Below are 14,340 nucleotides of genomic sequence, written 5' to 3'. Positions count from 1 at the left end.
TTCTACATTCATATAATGTCTCAGGAGGTTTTCTTTCACAGTTTTTAAAGCCATGGAAATATAATTCAGACTTTTTCCCCTCAAATCTTCAAGAGTTTGGCAAAAGAAGCATCTAACCAACATTTTGGTTGATATATCCGGGGGAGAATTGCTGAGGGTTCTATAGAACTCTCTTCCTGTGGCTGGCACATCATGTTCTCTGGACTTTCATAGTGTGAAGATGCCAGTAAAATCTAAATCCTCAGCTTCCTTAATCAGCTGTTTCCTTATAGTTTCTTGATAGCCTTTTAATTTTCCTGCGTCAACCCTAGGAAAAAGAAATCATGAACACTCCGGACTAGCCCCAGTCTCTGGTGGATTCTAATGTGCTAGGAAACTCGAGAGTATCTTAACAGACTCACACAGAGATAAATGCTGATGGAGCAGGGAGATTCTAAGGGGAAAGCAGAATTGAAGGGACAAGATTTTCTGATTCATAGAAACTTTATATGTTCGATATATACAGATGGAACGTCTGCTGAAGCATAATTGGGAGAGTGTACACAATTAACACCGCGCCCCCCCCAAAAGAAAGCTTTTAGTCTTTTTCTGATAGCCTTTACCCTCAGAGGCTGCAGAGAGTTTATTCTATATTTCAAGTACATACTTCCTTTCTCAAAAAGCTAGGATGATTCTTTGATAAAGTAGAAGAAATCTGATCTATCTTTGAACAAAGACTTTACTTACATAGACCAGCAGGATATTTTCTTGCTCCATTAACTTTCTGGTTCTTTGTCCTTCACTGATTTTTTTAAAATAAATTTTCTAATCTTAACATGTAACAGAAGACTACAGTTGCAGGAGCATTCATTGTGATCGTCATAGTTGGAACACAGTGGGGTGGATACTGTCCTGTACTCCTCGGATGCCCCCTTCAGGACCAAGGTACTCATCTCCTCAGCTGCCAGGAATGTTGGTGGCTGATGGCTAGCAGCTGAGTCTCAAGTCCCTATTTGCTTGTGGACAAAGGGAGCTGACTCATCCAAGTGAACATACCTTCCCTGGAGGCAGTCAGCCTCTAATGACTGATTCTGGTAGCCTCCTTGCCTCAGTCTGGGAAACCCCTGAAGCACCGTCACCATCTCTGAAGCCATAGCTCCCAGAAAGAACCGCAAAGGCCTCGGCTGCAACCACATTGGAGTTCAATTTCTCCTCCTCACAGTCTTGCTTCTCTCATTTGTCCTACAAACTTCCTGCATACAAATCTCTACCACAGAGTCTATTTTCTGGGGAACTGACAAAAGAGAGTGGATACCAAGAGTGGTCCTAGGAAGCAGCCTCTAAACTGGAATTTTGGAACTAGATTATCTGCCAGCCAGCTGCCAATAAAAACCCCATCACTCCTGAGAGGCTGAGGCCTCAGAGCGCCCGGTGTGTGGTACTGGTGCAGTTGTTAATTCTATGGTTGTGGTTGTCAGTTGCTAAGTCATGTCTGACTCTGCGGGCCTGTGGACTGAAGCACACCAGGCTTCTCCGTCCCTCACCATCTCCTGGGGTTTGCCCAAGTTCATGTCCATTGAATTGGTGAAGCCATCCAAACATCCCATCCTCTGCCACCCTCTTCTCCTTTTTCCTTCAAACTTGCCCAGCATCAGGATCTTTTTCAATAAGTTGGCTATTCACATCAAGTGGCCAAAATATTGGAGCTTACCAGGGGCTAACTGGAATGAGATGCCCCTAAAAACAATGCACTGGTTGGTACAAGATCTGAGGAGTATTTGAAAAGAACTGAGGGACCAGAAATCATGAGGATTATGAAATTGGATGGCTGGCCTGGTGCTCTTGATATAATTAGAATAGAGACAGCAAAGTGCCAAGAAAGATTAACCCCCAACATAAGACAAAATGTGAAAGTTAGAGGGTCTTATTGGCAGCATAGAAAGAGACTCATTTCCAATAATAAGGACAGAAAAAAAATCTGAAAACCAGGCCCAGAACTTAATTAGCAGGGTAGCAAAGCTCAAAGAAGGTTGACTTCTCAACCCCAGCCAGTCTGCTTCATCAACATCAATTTCTAAACTTGGGCCTATATCTCAGATTTGAACTTGCTGACAGAAACGAAAGCCATGTTCTGATAAGAAAGGACCCTGCAACATCATAGTAAGAGTGTACAGGAATGAGTCTCCTGATTGGAATGGAACAAAATCCACTTTCTTGGGCAACTGCATAACTGGGGAAAGGAGATATCAAGTTTTTTGAGGACTCCTTGGCAAAAGTTCTATGTTAACATTGTTAGTCAAGGACTTAAAGCATCATCATAGCCCCTCTTAGAATGGCATTATCTGAGCATCAGATAATGAGGGTCCAGAGGGTCCAGTGGGTGGACCCTCCAGCATGGAATGTCATGCTTAGCAGTGGGCAGAAACTCTACATTTGTTCCTTAGCTTGTGGTAAAATAGCTATTATAGTGGATAAGGAGAAGTAGTTTATGAAAGTGTCCCTTCCTCTGTCCAAGAGGGTGGATCAAAACAAATTTTGCATCCTGAGTAGATGGTCAAAAGTTAGTGGTACCCTTAAAGACTGAGAGGGTGGTCACCTTCACTTCTCCAATGAGTTAACCAATCCAGCTCCTACAAAGAGCGGATGGATCCCAGTTGATAAAAGTGGACTTTCACTAAGTCAGCCAAGCATCAGCCCTGATTGCAGGTACTGGACCAGATGTGATATTTCTGCCCAAGGAGATTCTCAACCTAGCCTCAGGAACATAACTGGGCAGATGCCTTCTTTTCCACCCTTATCAGGAAGGAGGATCAGAGGCAATTCCCATTTATGCAGGAAAGACAGTGTTTAAGATCATGCCTCAGGGCTCCATCAATTCTCTAACCCTCAGTCATAGTGTGATAGGAAGGGACCAGAACCACATGGACATTCCACACAATACCACATTGGTACATTATACTCCTGGCATGTTAACTGGACTTGAAGTTCATTCCAAAATACTTTCACTCCTAAGAGTGGGAGAGAAACTCTATGAAGATTTGAGTTTCCTCTTTGTCGGTGAGGTTTTTAAGTATCCAGAGGTCCAGGCATGCTCAGATATGCCTCTAAAGTAAGGTACAGATTATTGCATCTTGCTTCTCCTGTCACTAAGAAGGAAGCACATGTTCTAGAGGCAGCATATTTTACATCTAGGAATATTGCTCCAATCTATTTACTAAGGGACACAAAGGTTGAGACCATTAAGTAGAACCAAAGTAGCAAATGAAGGCTGTGAGATAATCATCCCTGTAGCTTGGGCCACAAAATCAGGCAGACACTAGGGTTCTAGAGCCTTTGGTAGCAAAAAGAAACATTCTGTGGATCTTAGAGCCAACCATCACAGGGAAATCACAATGTAGCCACTATGGTTCTGGAGCAACGCATCTGAAGTCTAGACACACTGTTCAAAATACAACTCTTGCTATGCCACCAGGCCCTGATAAAAACTGAGCTTCTGACCCAGGCCATAAAGTGACCACAAAGCCACAGCTGTTCATTGTAGTTGGGTTCTGTTTATGAAACCACAGGCCATGCACTCTCAATAGCAACACCTCATAAGACTGAAATGGTGCAGCCAGGATCAGAGATGAGCAAGGCCACAGATACAAGCAAGCAGCACAATCCACATGCTTCAGATGGCCATGTCATCAACCACTGTTTCACCAGCTTCTCTCTCTCTCAGCTCACATCTTTGACTGCAAGGGAGTCCTTCAGGCCAACTGAAGGAGGAAGAAAAAGACTGAAATTATCCATAGATGAGTCAGTTCACATGTGGGCACAGCTGTAAGTGGACTCTTATTGTACAACAGTCTTGCTCAGGGATGATCCAGGGAAAGGACAGTGATCAGAGTTTGGGGTAATGCATCTGGTCATCCACTTTGTGTGGTAAGAGAAATGGCTAAGGGAAAAACAGACATGGATAACCTGGGCAACAGTGAGTGGTTTCACTGGTGGTTCAGGAATGCAAAAGGAATAATACTGAAAGATAAAGAAAACAGAGGTATGGGGAAGCATCACAGTGATGGGCACAAAGGGTAAAGACCTTTATTCTGCCTGCTAACATCCACCAGAGACTGTCTACCTGGGACAGTGCTTGCCATGGTTCTAGGCAGAGAATGTCCTCAACAAAGATATATTTCATTAATTGGGAAATAAAGCAGGTAATGGTGGTTTTACCCAGTATAATACAATAAGGAAAATGAAATGTTTGCACCACTCAGAGGAATAAAAGCCAAAAATATCTCAGTTGAGGTAGATTTTTAAATATAAACATAAGTAGAAGCAAACATGAGATAACAAAGCAATATCAAGTGACACCTAAATTCATTGCAGACACTGACTGAAGCCATGAAATTAAAGGATGTTTGCTTCTTGGAAGAAAAGTTACAAAAAACCTCGACAGCATGTTAAAAAGCAAAGACATTACTTTGGCGACAAAGGTTCATATAGTCAAAGCTATGGTTTTTCTAGTAGTCATGTATGGATGTGAGAGTTGGACTGTAAAGAAGGCTGAGCACTGAAGAATGGATGCTTTTGAATTTTGGTGCTAGAGTAAACTCTTGAGAGTCCCTTGGACTGCATGGAAATCAAACCAGTCAATCCCAAAGGAAATCAATCCTGAATACTCATTGGAAGGACTGATGCTAAAGCTTCAATACTTTGGCTACCTGAGAACAGCTGATTCATTGCGAAAGACCCTGATGCAGGGCAAGATTGAAGGCAAAAGGAGATAGAAGTGGCAGAGAATGAGATGGTTAGATAGCATCAGCGACTCAATGGACATTAATTTGAGGAAACTCTGGGAGATAGTGGAGGACAGAGGAGCCTGGCATGCTGCAGTCTGTGGGGCTGCAAAGAGTGGAACATGACCTGGCAACTGAGCAACAACAACAAATCTTACACCGTTCCCATGAGGAGGATGTTTTAACCTGGAGTCAATAAATGCACCTCAGCATTTTAAGAGAGACTTTTGTGAAGCTGAGCAGATATTTGTGCATAGGTGTATTAAATGGGAAGTGTTTCACTGCATTGAACACTGGCTAGTCCAAAGAGTACTGGATAAAGAGTCAAAGAACCAGTATTCTAGCCTCCTCCTTCTATGAACAAGCTTTGAGACCTGAGTTTTTCTAGACCTTGATTTCTGCACTGATAAAAATAAGTGGGCAGCCCAGATCAGAGGATCTTTCAATTTTTCCTGCTCTAGCAGGAAATTTTTCCTGCTCACCTCCCTTTGTGTAGTCCAGGAACTTGTATATGATGCCTTGACATGTACACCCAGACTTTGACATATGCAAGATCCCCAATAAATGGACCATTTTAGAAATTCCCACTCAACCACTGCAAATAGTAATTAAGCTATTGTTCAGTTATGAAGTTCTATCTTCTGCATATAGCCTCTAATAATAGAAATTTTTATATAACCACTATAGAAATTTTTAGATAACCATTAGTTGTTTTTTTTTTAGGGAGGGGAGTCTATTTTCTTGAGCTTCTAGAATACTCCAGGCCCCACACATTTTTTTTTTTAAATTGTCAGTCACTTTTTGGTTAAGTGTGTCTTCATCTTGGCCCAAAAATTCAAATTTAAGAAAGAAATGTATAATGTACTAATGCAACTTTTATACATTTACTCTGAACTGATCAAATATTTCCTATGTGATAATATTCTACAGAAAAACAAAAATAACAAGTAACAAGTGAGTTTGAAAATATTAATTCCACAGAGAGGGTGTTAGGTAATTAAGAAGACTTGTCTCAAATGGCTTAAATACATGAATTAGATGAGAATAAAAAGCAAAATATGATCCCCCACCAATAAAAGGGTATTCTGGCCCATACATATATTTTTCTAGAAAAAAATGACTTTGAGATATACTCTCAAAATTAAAAATAATAGTGCATTAGCCATCATGAAAATGCAAATCAAAATAATAGTCAAATATCACTGTATACCCACTGAGACGGCTATAACAAAATAGACAATAACGAGTTTTGATGAGGATATAGACAAACCAGAACACTCATAACTGCTGGTGGAATTTTTAAATGATACAGCCACTTTGCAAAATAACCAGACAGTTCCTCAAAGGTTAAACATAGACTTAGCCAGACTTAACAAATGCCCCAACAAATCCATAGGTTTATATCCAACGAAAAAATGAAAATATAGAATCACACAAAACATGTATATGAATGTTCATAGTAACATTGTTCATAATAGCCAAAAAGTGGAAAAAACCCAAATTTCTATCAACTGATGAATAGATAAGCAAAATGTGATATATCTATACAATGGAATATTATTTGGCAATAAAAAAATTAAGTATTGCTACATACTACTACATGGATGAACCTTGAAAACATTGTTAAGTGAAAGATACCAGATGCAAAAAACCACAATAATGAATGATTCTGTTTAAATCAAATACCTAAAATAAGAAAGTATATAGCAACAGAAAATAGATTAGTGGTTGCCTAGGGCTAGAGTGTGGGTGGGTGGAAAGAAATGGGGAATGACTACTAATGGGTATGAAGTTTCCTTTGTGGAGATGAAAACTCTAAAATTGATTGCTGCTATGGTTGCACAACTTTATAACCATAATAAAAATCAGTGAATGGGTGAACTGTATACTTGAATTATGTCTCAGTGAAACTGCTATAAAATGTAATAGATAAAAGACAAAGACTCAGAATGTAAGACATAGTGCACAATGCAATGAAGAAGTGAATGCAAGAAATCCTACTATGACAGCTAAGGAACAGCCTGATAGAAGTCCGTACATATTAGAATAAACAGGGTTACAGGAAAAATATTTCCAATAAGAAGACAAGTGTCATTACACAAACAATACATTTTGTAAGTACGATATGATATTGATAAAGTAAAGGCGTATATCTTTTCTGACAAAAAAAGAACATGTGCATGCTAAGTCGCTTCAGTTGTGTCCAGCTCTGTGTGACCCCATGGACTATAGCCCACCAGGCTCCTCTGTCCATGGGGTTCTCCAGGTAAGAATACTGGAGTGGGTTGCCATGCCCTCCTCCAGGGGATCTTTCTGACCCAGGGATCGAACCAATGTCTCTTATGTCTCCACATTGGCAGGCAGCTTCTTTACCACTAGCGCCACCTGAGAAGCTACACCCCTCCCCCCCCAAAAAAGAACAACAACAACAAAAAACCAATTGAAGAAATACATTAAAAAAAAATTCATCACCCAAACATGATATGATATTTAGCAAATGACATCCAAGGAAAAGTACTCTCTGAAACATACAGCTGCAGCCCCACAGGTCGAGCAATTCAGGAGTGAGGAGATGACCAAAGTCACTCAGAATTCAGAGGTAATTAATATCTTTGGGCCAATAACAAGACAACTAGAAGCATTTCCTTCTGATGAATTTGTATTTTTCTTGAAAGTAATTTGTCACTTTGATAGCATATTTGTTCACAGAACAGTCTTTCCCTTTTAATCATTTATGGAAAATCATTCAAAAATATGTTTGCATTTTAAAATTTGTTTTTCTTTTATAAAAATAAAAGGGCTTACATAAAGGATATTTTCTGACTTTTATTCATGATCTTTTTAGAAAAAACTGACTAAATTTTATCTTCTGGAAAATTTAAACTTATTCCCATGTAAAAATATGTAGCTTAAAAAATTGCCCTACACTGCAGAGATAAACTCTTATGTCAGTTTTTTAGTGATCACTGACTGCTGTGCTGAGAATGAACTAAAAGTTCAAAGGAAGAAGTAGAGCGACTAAGACTAGAAGGCTATTGTAGTAAATCTGTGAGAGAAGACAGGAGCTTGGACTGAGTAGAAGTTATGAGAAGTGTCTGGAAATACTAAAATTCAAAATATGGAAAATATGAGAATGTGAACATTGGAATATTATGTTTTTCAACTAGGAAGTACATCTATTCCTTTTAAGTAGTCCTGGTAATTATATTAATTTTTAAAAAATATTCTTTATGCTCTGCTTGTCTGATTATAAAAATTAAGAATTAACTTATCTTTTAGCCACCGCCATGAGAAGTCCATGCACTGCAATGAAGAGTGGCCCCCTCTTGCTGCAACTAGAGAAAAGTCCTTGCAGCAACAAAGACCCAGCACAGCCCATAAATAAATCCATTTTAAAAATTGCCCTAATATCTTAATGATTTAATAATAAGTTTTTAATTTATAATGAATTTTTAGGAACCAAAAGTTTCTAGTTTTGCTCTAGTGTTAAAGAACCTTTAGCTGAAGTTAAGCACTTTTTAAAATTTCAATTCAATTTTTTTTTCATTAAACTGCTTTGGTTCAGTTGATCTACTCAATTGCTTTCTTAGTTTCTGTTTCATTTATTTCTGCTGCAAGCTTTATGATTGCTTTTCTTCTACCAGCTGGGTTTTGTTTGTTCTTCTTTCTCTAGTTGCTTTAGGTATAATGTTAGGTTGTTTGAGAATTTTCTTGTTTGCTGAAGTAAGCTTGTATTGATATAAACTTCCCTCTTAGAACAGCTCTTGCTGTGTCCCATAGGTTTTCGATCATCATGTTTTTGTTTTCATTTGTCTCTAGGCATTAAAAAAAATTTTCTTTAATTCTTCAGTGATTGATTGGTTGTTTAGTAGCATCTTGTTTAGCCTCCATGTGTTTGTGTTTTTTCCAGTTTTTCTCCTTGTAGTTCATTTCTGCTCTCACATCATTGTGCTTGGAAAAGATGCTTGATATGATTTCAATTTTCTTAAATTTACTGAGGCTTACTTTGCTGCCCATCATAAGACCTATCCTGGAGAATGTTTCACATGCACTTCAAAAGATTGCATATTCTGCTGCTTTTGGATGGAATGCTTTATAAATATCAATTAGTCCATCCCATCTAATGTGTCATCAGGTCTATATTTCCTTATCAATTTTCTCTCCAGATGGTCTGTCCATTGATTTAACTGGGGTGTTAAAGTCTCCCAGTATTATTGTGTTACTGTCAATTTTTCCTCTTACATCTGTTAACATGTGCCTTATATATTGAGGCACTCCTTTGTTGGATATGTATATATTTAAAATTGTCATACTTCTTGGATTGATCCCTTGATCATTATGTAGTGTCCCCCTTTGACTCTTGTACCTATCTTTATTTTAAAGCCTATTTTGTCTGATATGAGTATTCCTATCGTAGGTTTCTTTTGATATCCATTTGTATGGAATACTTTTTTTTTTTTTTGGAATACCTTTTTTTATCCCATCAGTTTGTCTGTATGTGTCCTTAGATCTGAAGTGGGTCTCTTGTAAACAGCATATATATGGGTCTTATTTTTTTATCCATTCAGCCAGTCTATGTCTTTTGTTTGGAGCATTTAATCTGTTTACATTTAAGGTAATTATTAATAAATATATAGTCCTTATTGCCTCTTTAATTGTTTTGGATTTATTTTTGTAGGTCTTTTTCTTCCTTTTTCTTTTGTTTCCTCCTCATGTGACTTAATGACTAGCTTTTAGCATGATGTTTAGATTCAATTTTCTTTTTTGTGAATATCAATTATAAATTTGTTGTTATAGTTATCATAAGGTTTTGATATAGCCTTTTAAATAAAAACACAATTGTTTTAAGTTGCTTATCACTTAATTTGAAATGCATTTCAAATATCCTGCACATTTTTACTCTCCTCCTCTCACAATTACTGGTTTAAATATCATATTTGTGTGTGTATCATTTCCTACCTTTAGAAAACATGAACAGACAATTAAAAGTACTGAAATTGAATTTGTGATCTGAAACCCCGAACAAACAAAAGAACAAGACCAGATGGCTTCACCAGTGAATTCTACCAAGCATTTAATTCCTATCCTTCTGAAACTATTCCAAAAATTGCAGAGGAAGGAAAACATCTGAACTCATTCTATGAGGCCACCATCACTCTGGTACCAAAATGAAAGATATGACAAAAAAAGAAAACTACAGGCTAATATCACTACTGAATGTAAATGTAAAACTCCTCAACAAACGCTAGCAAACTGAATTCAACAGCACCTTTAAAAGGATCATACATGACAATAAAGTGAAATATATCTCATGGATGCAAGGATTTTTCAATATTTTCAAATTCTTCAAATCAATCAGTGTGATATATCATATCAACAAACTGAAGAATAAAAACCATATGATCAAATCAATATATGCAATAAATGCTTTTGATAAAATTTATCATCCATTTATGATAAAAACTCTCTAGAAAGTGGGTATATAGGGAACATACTGCAATATAATAAAGGTCATACATGACAAACCCACAGCTACCATCATACTCAATGCTGAAAAGCTGAAAGCGTTTACTCTAAGATCAGGAATAACACAAGGATGTCCACTTTCACCATTTTTATTCAATCTCATTATGGAAGTCCTAGACAGAACAACAGAGAAGGTAATGGCACCCCGCTCCAGTACTCTTGCCTGGAAAATCCCATGGACAGAGGGGCCTGGTAGGCTGCAATCCATGGGGTTGTGAAGAGTCGGACACGACTAAGCAACTTCACTTTCACTTTTCACTTTTATGCATTGGAGAAGGAAATGGCAACCCACTTCAGTGTTCTTGCCTGGAGAATCCCAGGGATGGGGCTGGACAGAGTCGGACACGACTGAAGTGACTTAGCAGCAGTAGCAGACAGAACAATCAGAAGAAAAAGAAGTAAAAGGAATCCAAATTGGAAAAGAAGTAAAACTGTCACTGTTTGTAGATAACGTGATACTATACACAGAAAATCCTAAAGACACTATCAGAAAACTACTAGAGCTCATCAATGAATTAGATAAAGTTGCAGGATATAAAATTAACACACAGAAATTGGATGTATTTCTGTACAATAATAGTGTAAGATTGGAAAGAGAAGTTAAGAATAAATCCCATTCACTGTCTCATCAAAAAGAATAAAATATCTAGGAATAACCCTACCTAAGGTGGCAAAAGAACCATATTCTGAAAACTATACGATGCTGATGAAAAAAATCAAAGATAATACAAACAAGTGGAAAATATAGCAGGTTCTTTCCATCTGGGAAATTTTTAAAAGCTTCACAATTCAAGGCATAGCCAAGGAAGGAAAAGTAATAAATTGGTCAACATAAAAAATGTATTTTTATGTAAAGACATACCTCAGAGAGATTGCAAGTTCAGTTCCAGACTACTGCAATAAAGCAAATATAAGAATAAAGTAAGCTGAATTCTACCAAAAATTTAGAGAAGAACTAACACCTATCCTACTCAAATTCTTCCAGAAAATTGCAGAGGAAGGTAAGCTTTCAAACCCATTCTATGAGGTCACCACCACCTTAATACCAAAACCTGACAAAGACGCCACAAAAAAAGAAAACTACAGGCCAATATCACTGATGAACATAGATGCAAAAATCCTTAACAAAATTCTAGCAAACAGAATCCAACAACATATTAAAATGATCATACATCATGGCCAAGTGGGCTTTATCCCAGGGATGCTAGGATTCTTCAGTATTCACAAATCAATCAATGTGATACACCACATTAACACATTGAAAAATAAAAACCATATGATTATCTCAATAGATTCAGAGAAAGCCTTTGACAAAATTCAACATCCATTTATGAAAAAAAAAAAAAAAAAAACAACCCTCCAGAAAGCAGGACTAGAAGGAACATACCTCAACATAATAAAAGCTATATATGACAAACCCTCAGCAAACATTATCCTCAGTGGTGAAAAATTGAAAGCATTTCCCCTAAAATCAGGAACAAGACAAGGGTGCTCACTCTCACCACTACTATTCAATATAGTTTTGGTAATTTTGGCCACAGCAACCAGAGCAGAAAAAGAAATAAAAGGAATCCAGATTGGAAAAGAAGTGAAATTCTCACTGTTTGCAGATGACATGATCCTCTACATAGAAAACCCTAAAGACTCCACCAGAGAATTGCTAGAGTTAATCAATGAATATAGTAAAGTTGCAGGATATAAAATTAACACCCAGAAATCCCTTGCATTCCTATATACTAACAATGAGAAAACAGAAAGAGAAATTAAGGAAACAATTCCACTCACCATTGCAATGAAAAGAATAAAATACTTAGGAATATATCTACCTAAAGAAACAAAAGACTTATATATATAGAAAACTATAAAACACTGGTGAAAGAAATCAAAGAGGACACAAATAGATGGAGAAATATACCGTGTACACGGATTGGAAGAATCAATACAGTGAAAATGAGTATAGAACCCAAAGCAATCTATAGATTCAATGAAATTCCTATCAAGCTACCAATGGTATTTTTCACAGAACTTGAACAAATAATTTCACAGTTTGTATGGGAATACAATAAACCTCGAATAGCCAAAGCAATCTTGAGAAAGAATGGAACTAGAGGAATCAACCTGCCTGACTTCGGTCTGTACTACAAAGCCACAGTCATCAAGACAGTGTGGTACTGGCACAAAGACAGAAATATATCTAGATCAGTGGAACAAAATAGAAAGCCTAGAGATAAATCCATGCACCTATGGACACCTTATCTTTGACAAATAAGGCAAGAATATACAATGGAGAAAAGACCATCTCTTTAACAAGTGGTGCTGAGAAAACTGGTCAACCACCTGTAAAAGAATGAAACTAGAACACTTTCTAACATCATACACAAAAATAAACTCAAAATGGATTATAGATCTAAATGTAAGATCAGAAACTATAAAACTCCTAGAGGAGAACATAGGCAAAACACCCTCCAACATAAACCACAGCAGGATTCTCTATGACCCACCTCCCAGAATATTGGAAATAAAAGCAAAAATAAACAAATGGAACCTAATTAAACTTAAAAGTTTTCGCACAACAAAAGAAACTATAAGCAAGGTGAAAAGACAGTCTTCAGAATGGGAGAAAATAATAGCAAATGAGGCAATGGACAAAGAATTAATCTCAAAAACTTAACAAGCAACTCCTGAAGCTCAATTCCAGAAAAATAAAAGACCCAATCAAAAAGTGGGCCAAAGAACTAAACAGACATTTCTCCAAAGAAGACATACAGATGGCTAACAAACACATGAAAAGATGCTCAACATCACTCATTATCAGAGAAATGCAAATCAAAACCACAATGAGGTATGATTACATGCCAGTCAGAATGGCTGCTATCCAAAATTCTACAAGCAATAAATGCTGGAGAGGGTGTGGAGAAAAGGGAACCCTCTTACACTGTTGGTGGGAATGGAAACTAGTACAGCCACTATGGAGAACAGTGTGGAGATTTCTTAAAAAACTGGAAATAGAACTGCCATATGACCCAGCAATCCTGCTGCTGGGCATACACTCTGAGGAAACCAGAATTGAAAGAGACATGTGTATTCCAATGTTCATCACAGCACTGTTTATAATTGTCAGGACATGGAAGCCACCTAGATGCCCATCAGCAGACGAATGGATAAGAAAGCTGTGGTACATCTACACAGTGGAATATTACTCAGCCATTAAAAAGAATACATTTGAATCAGTTCTAATGAGATGGATGAAACCGGAGCCTATTATACAGAGTGAAGTAAGCCAGAAAGAAAAACACCAATACAGTATACTAATGCATATATATGGAATTTAGAAAGATGGTAATGATAATCCTGTATGCAAGATAGCAAAAGAGACACAGATGTATTGAACAGTCTTTTGAACTCTGTGGGAGAGGGTGAAGGCAGGATGATATGAGAGAATGGCATTGAAACATGTAAATTATCATATGTTTAATGAATCACCAGTCCAGGTTCGATGCATGATACAGGTTGCTTGGGGCTGGTGCACTGGGATGACCCAGAGGGATGGGATGGGGAGGGAGGTGGAAGTGGGGTTCAAGATGGGTAACACATGTACACCCATGGCAGATTCAAGTCAATGTATGGCAAAACCAATACAATGTTGTAAAGTAAAATAAATAAATAAATTAATTTTAAAAAATAAACAAAAAAATAAATTAAAAAAAGAATAAAGTAAGTCACAGGAATCTTTTGGTTTCACAATATATATATGTTATGTTTACAGTATGCTATATTCTATTGTGTGCAATAGCATTTTGTCTTAAAAATGTACATTTCTTAATTAAAAAATACTTCATTGCTAGAAAGTTCTAACCATCATCTGACAATGTAGGGTTTCCACAAACCTTCAATTTGTAAATACACAATATCTATGCAGCAGAAGAAAGCAGAGTGCTGTGAAACAATGTATGTTTGCAAATGCAAAATGACAATGTTGGGCTTGGTAAAAGACAAAAATAAAACAGAAGGACACACTTATCGAACATACAATGGAGTTATTTTTTCCCTTACA

The sequence above is a fragment of the Muntiacus reevesi genome, chromosome 14 (genome assembly GCF_963930625.1).
Source record: "Muntiacus reevesi chromosome 14, mMunRee1.1, whole genome shotgun sequence".
NCBI lineage: Eukaryota > Metazoa > Chordata > Mammalia > Artiodactyla > Cervidae > Muntiacus > Muntiacus reevesi.
This window is presented reverse-complemented; position numbering follows the sequence as displayed.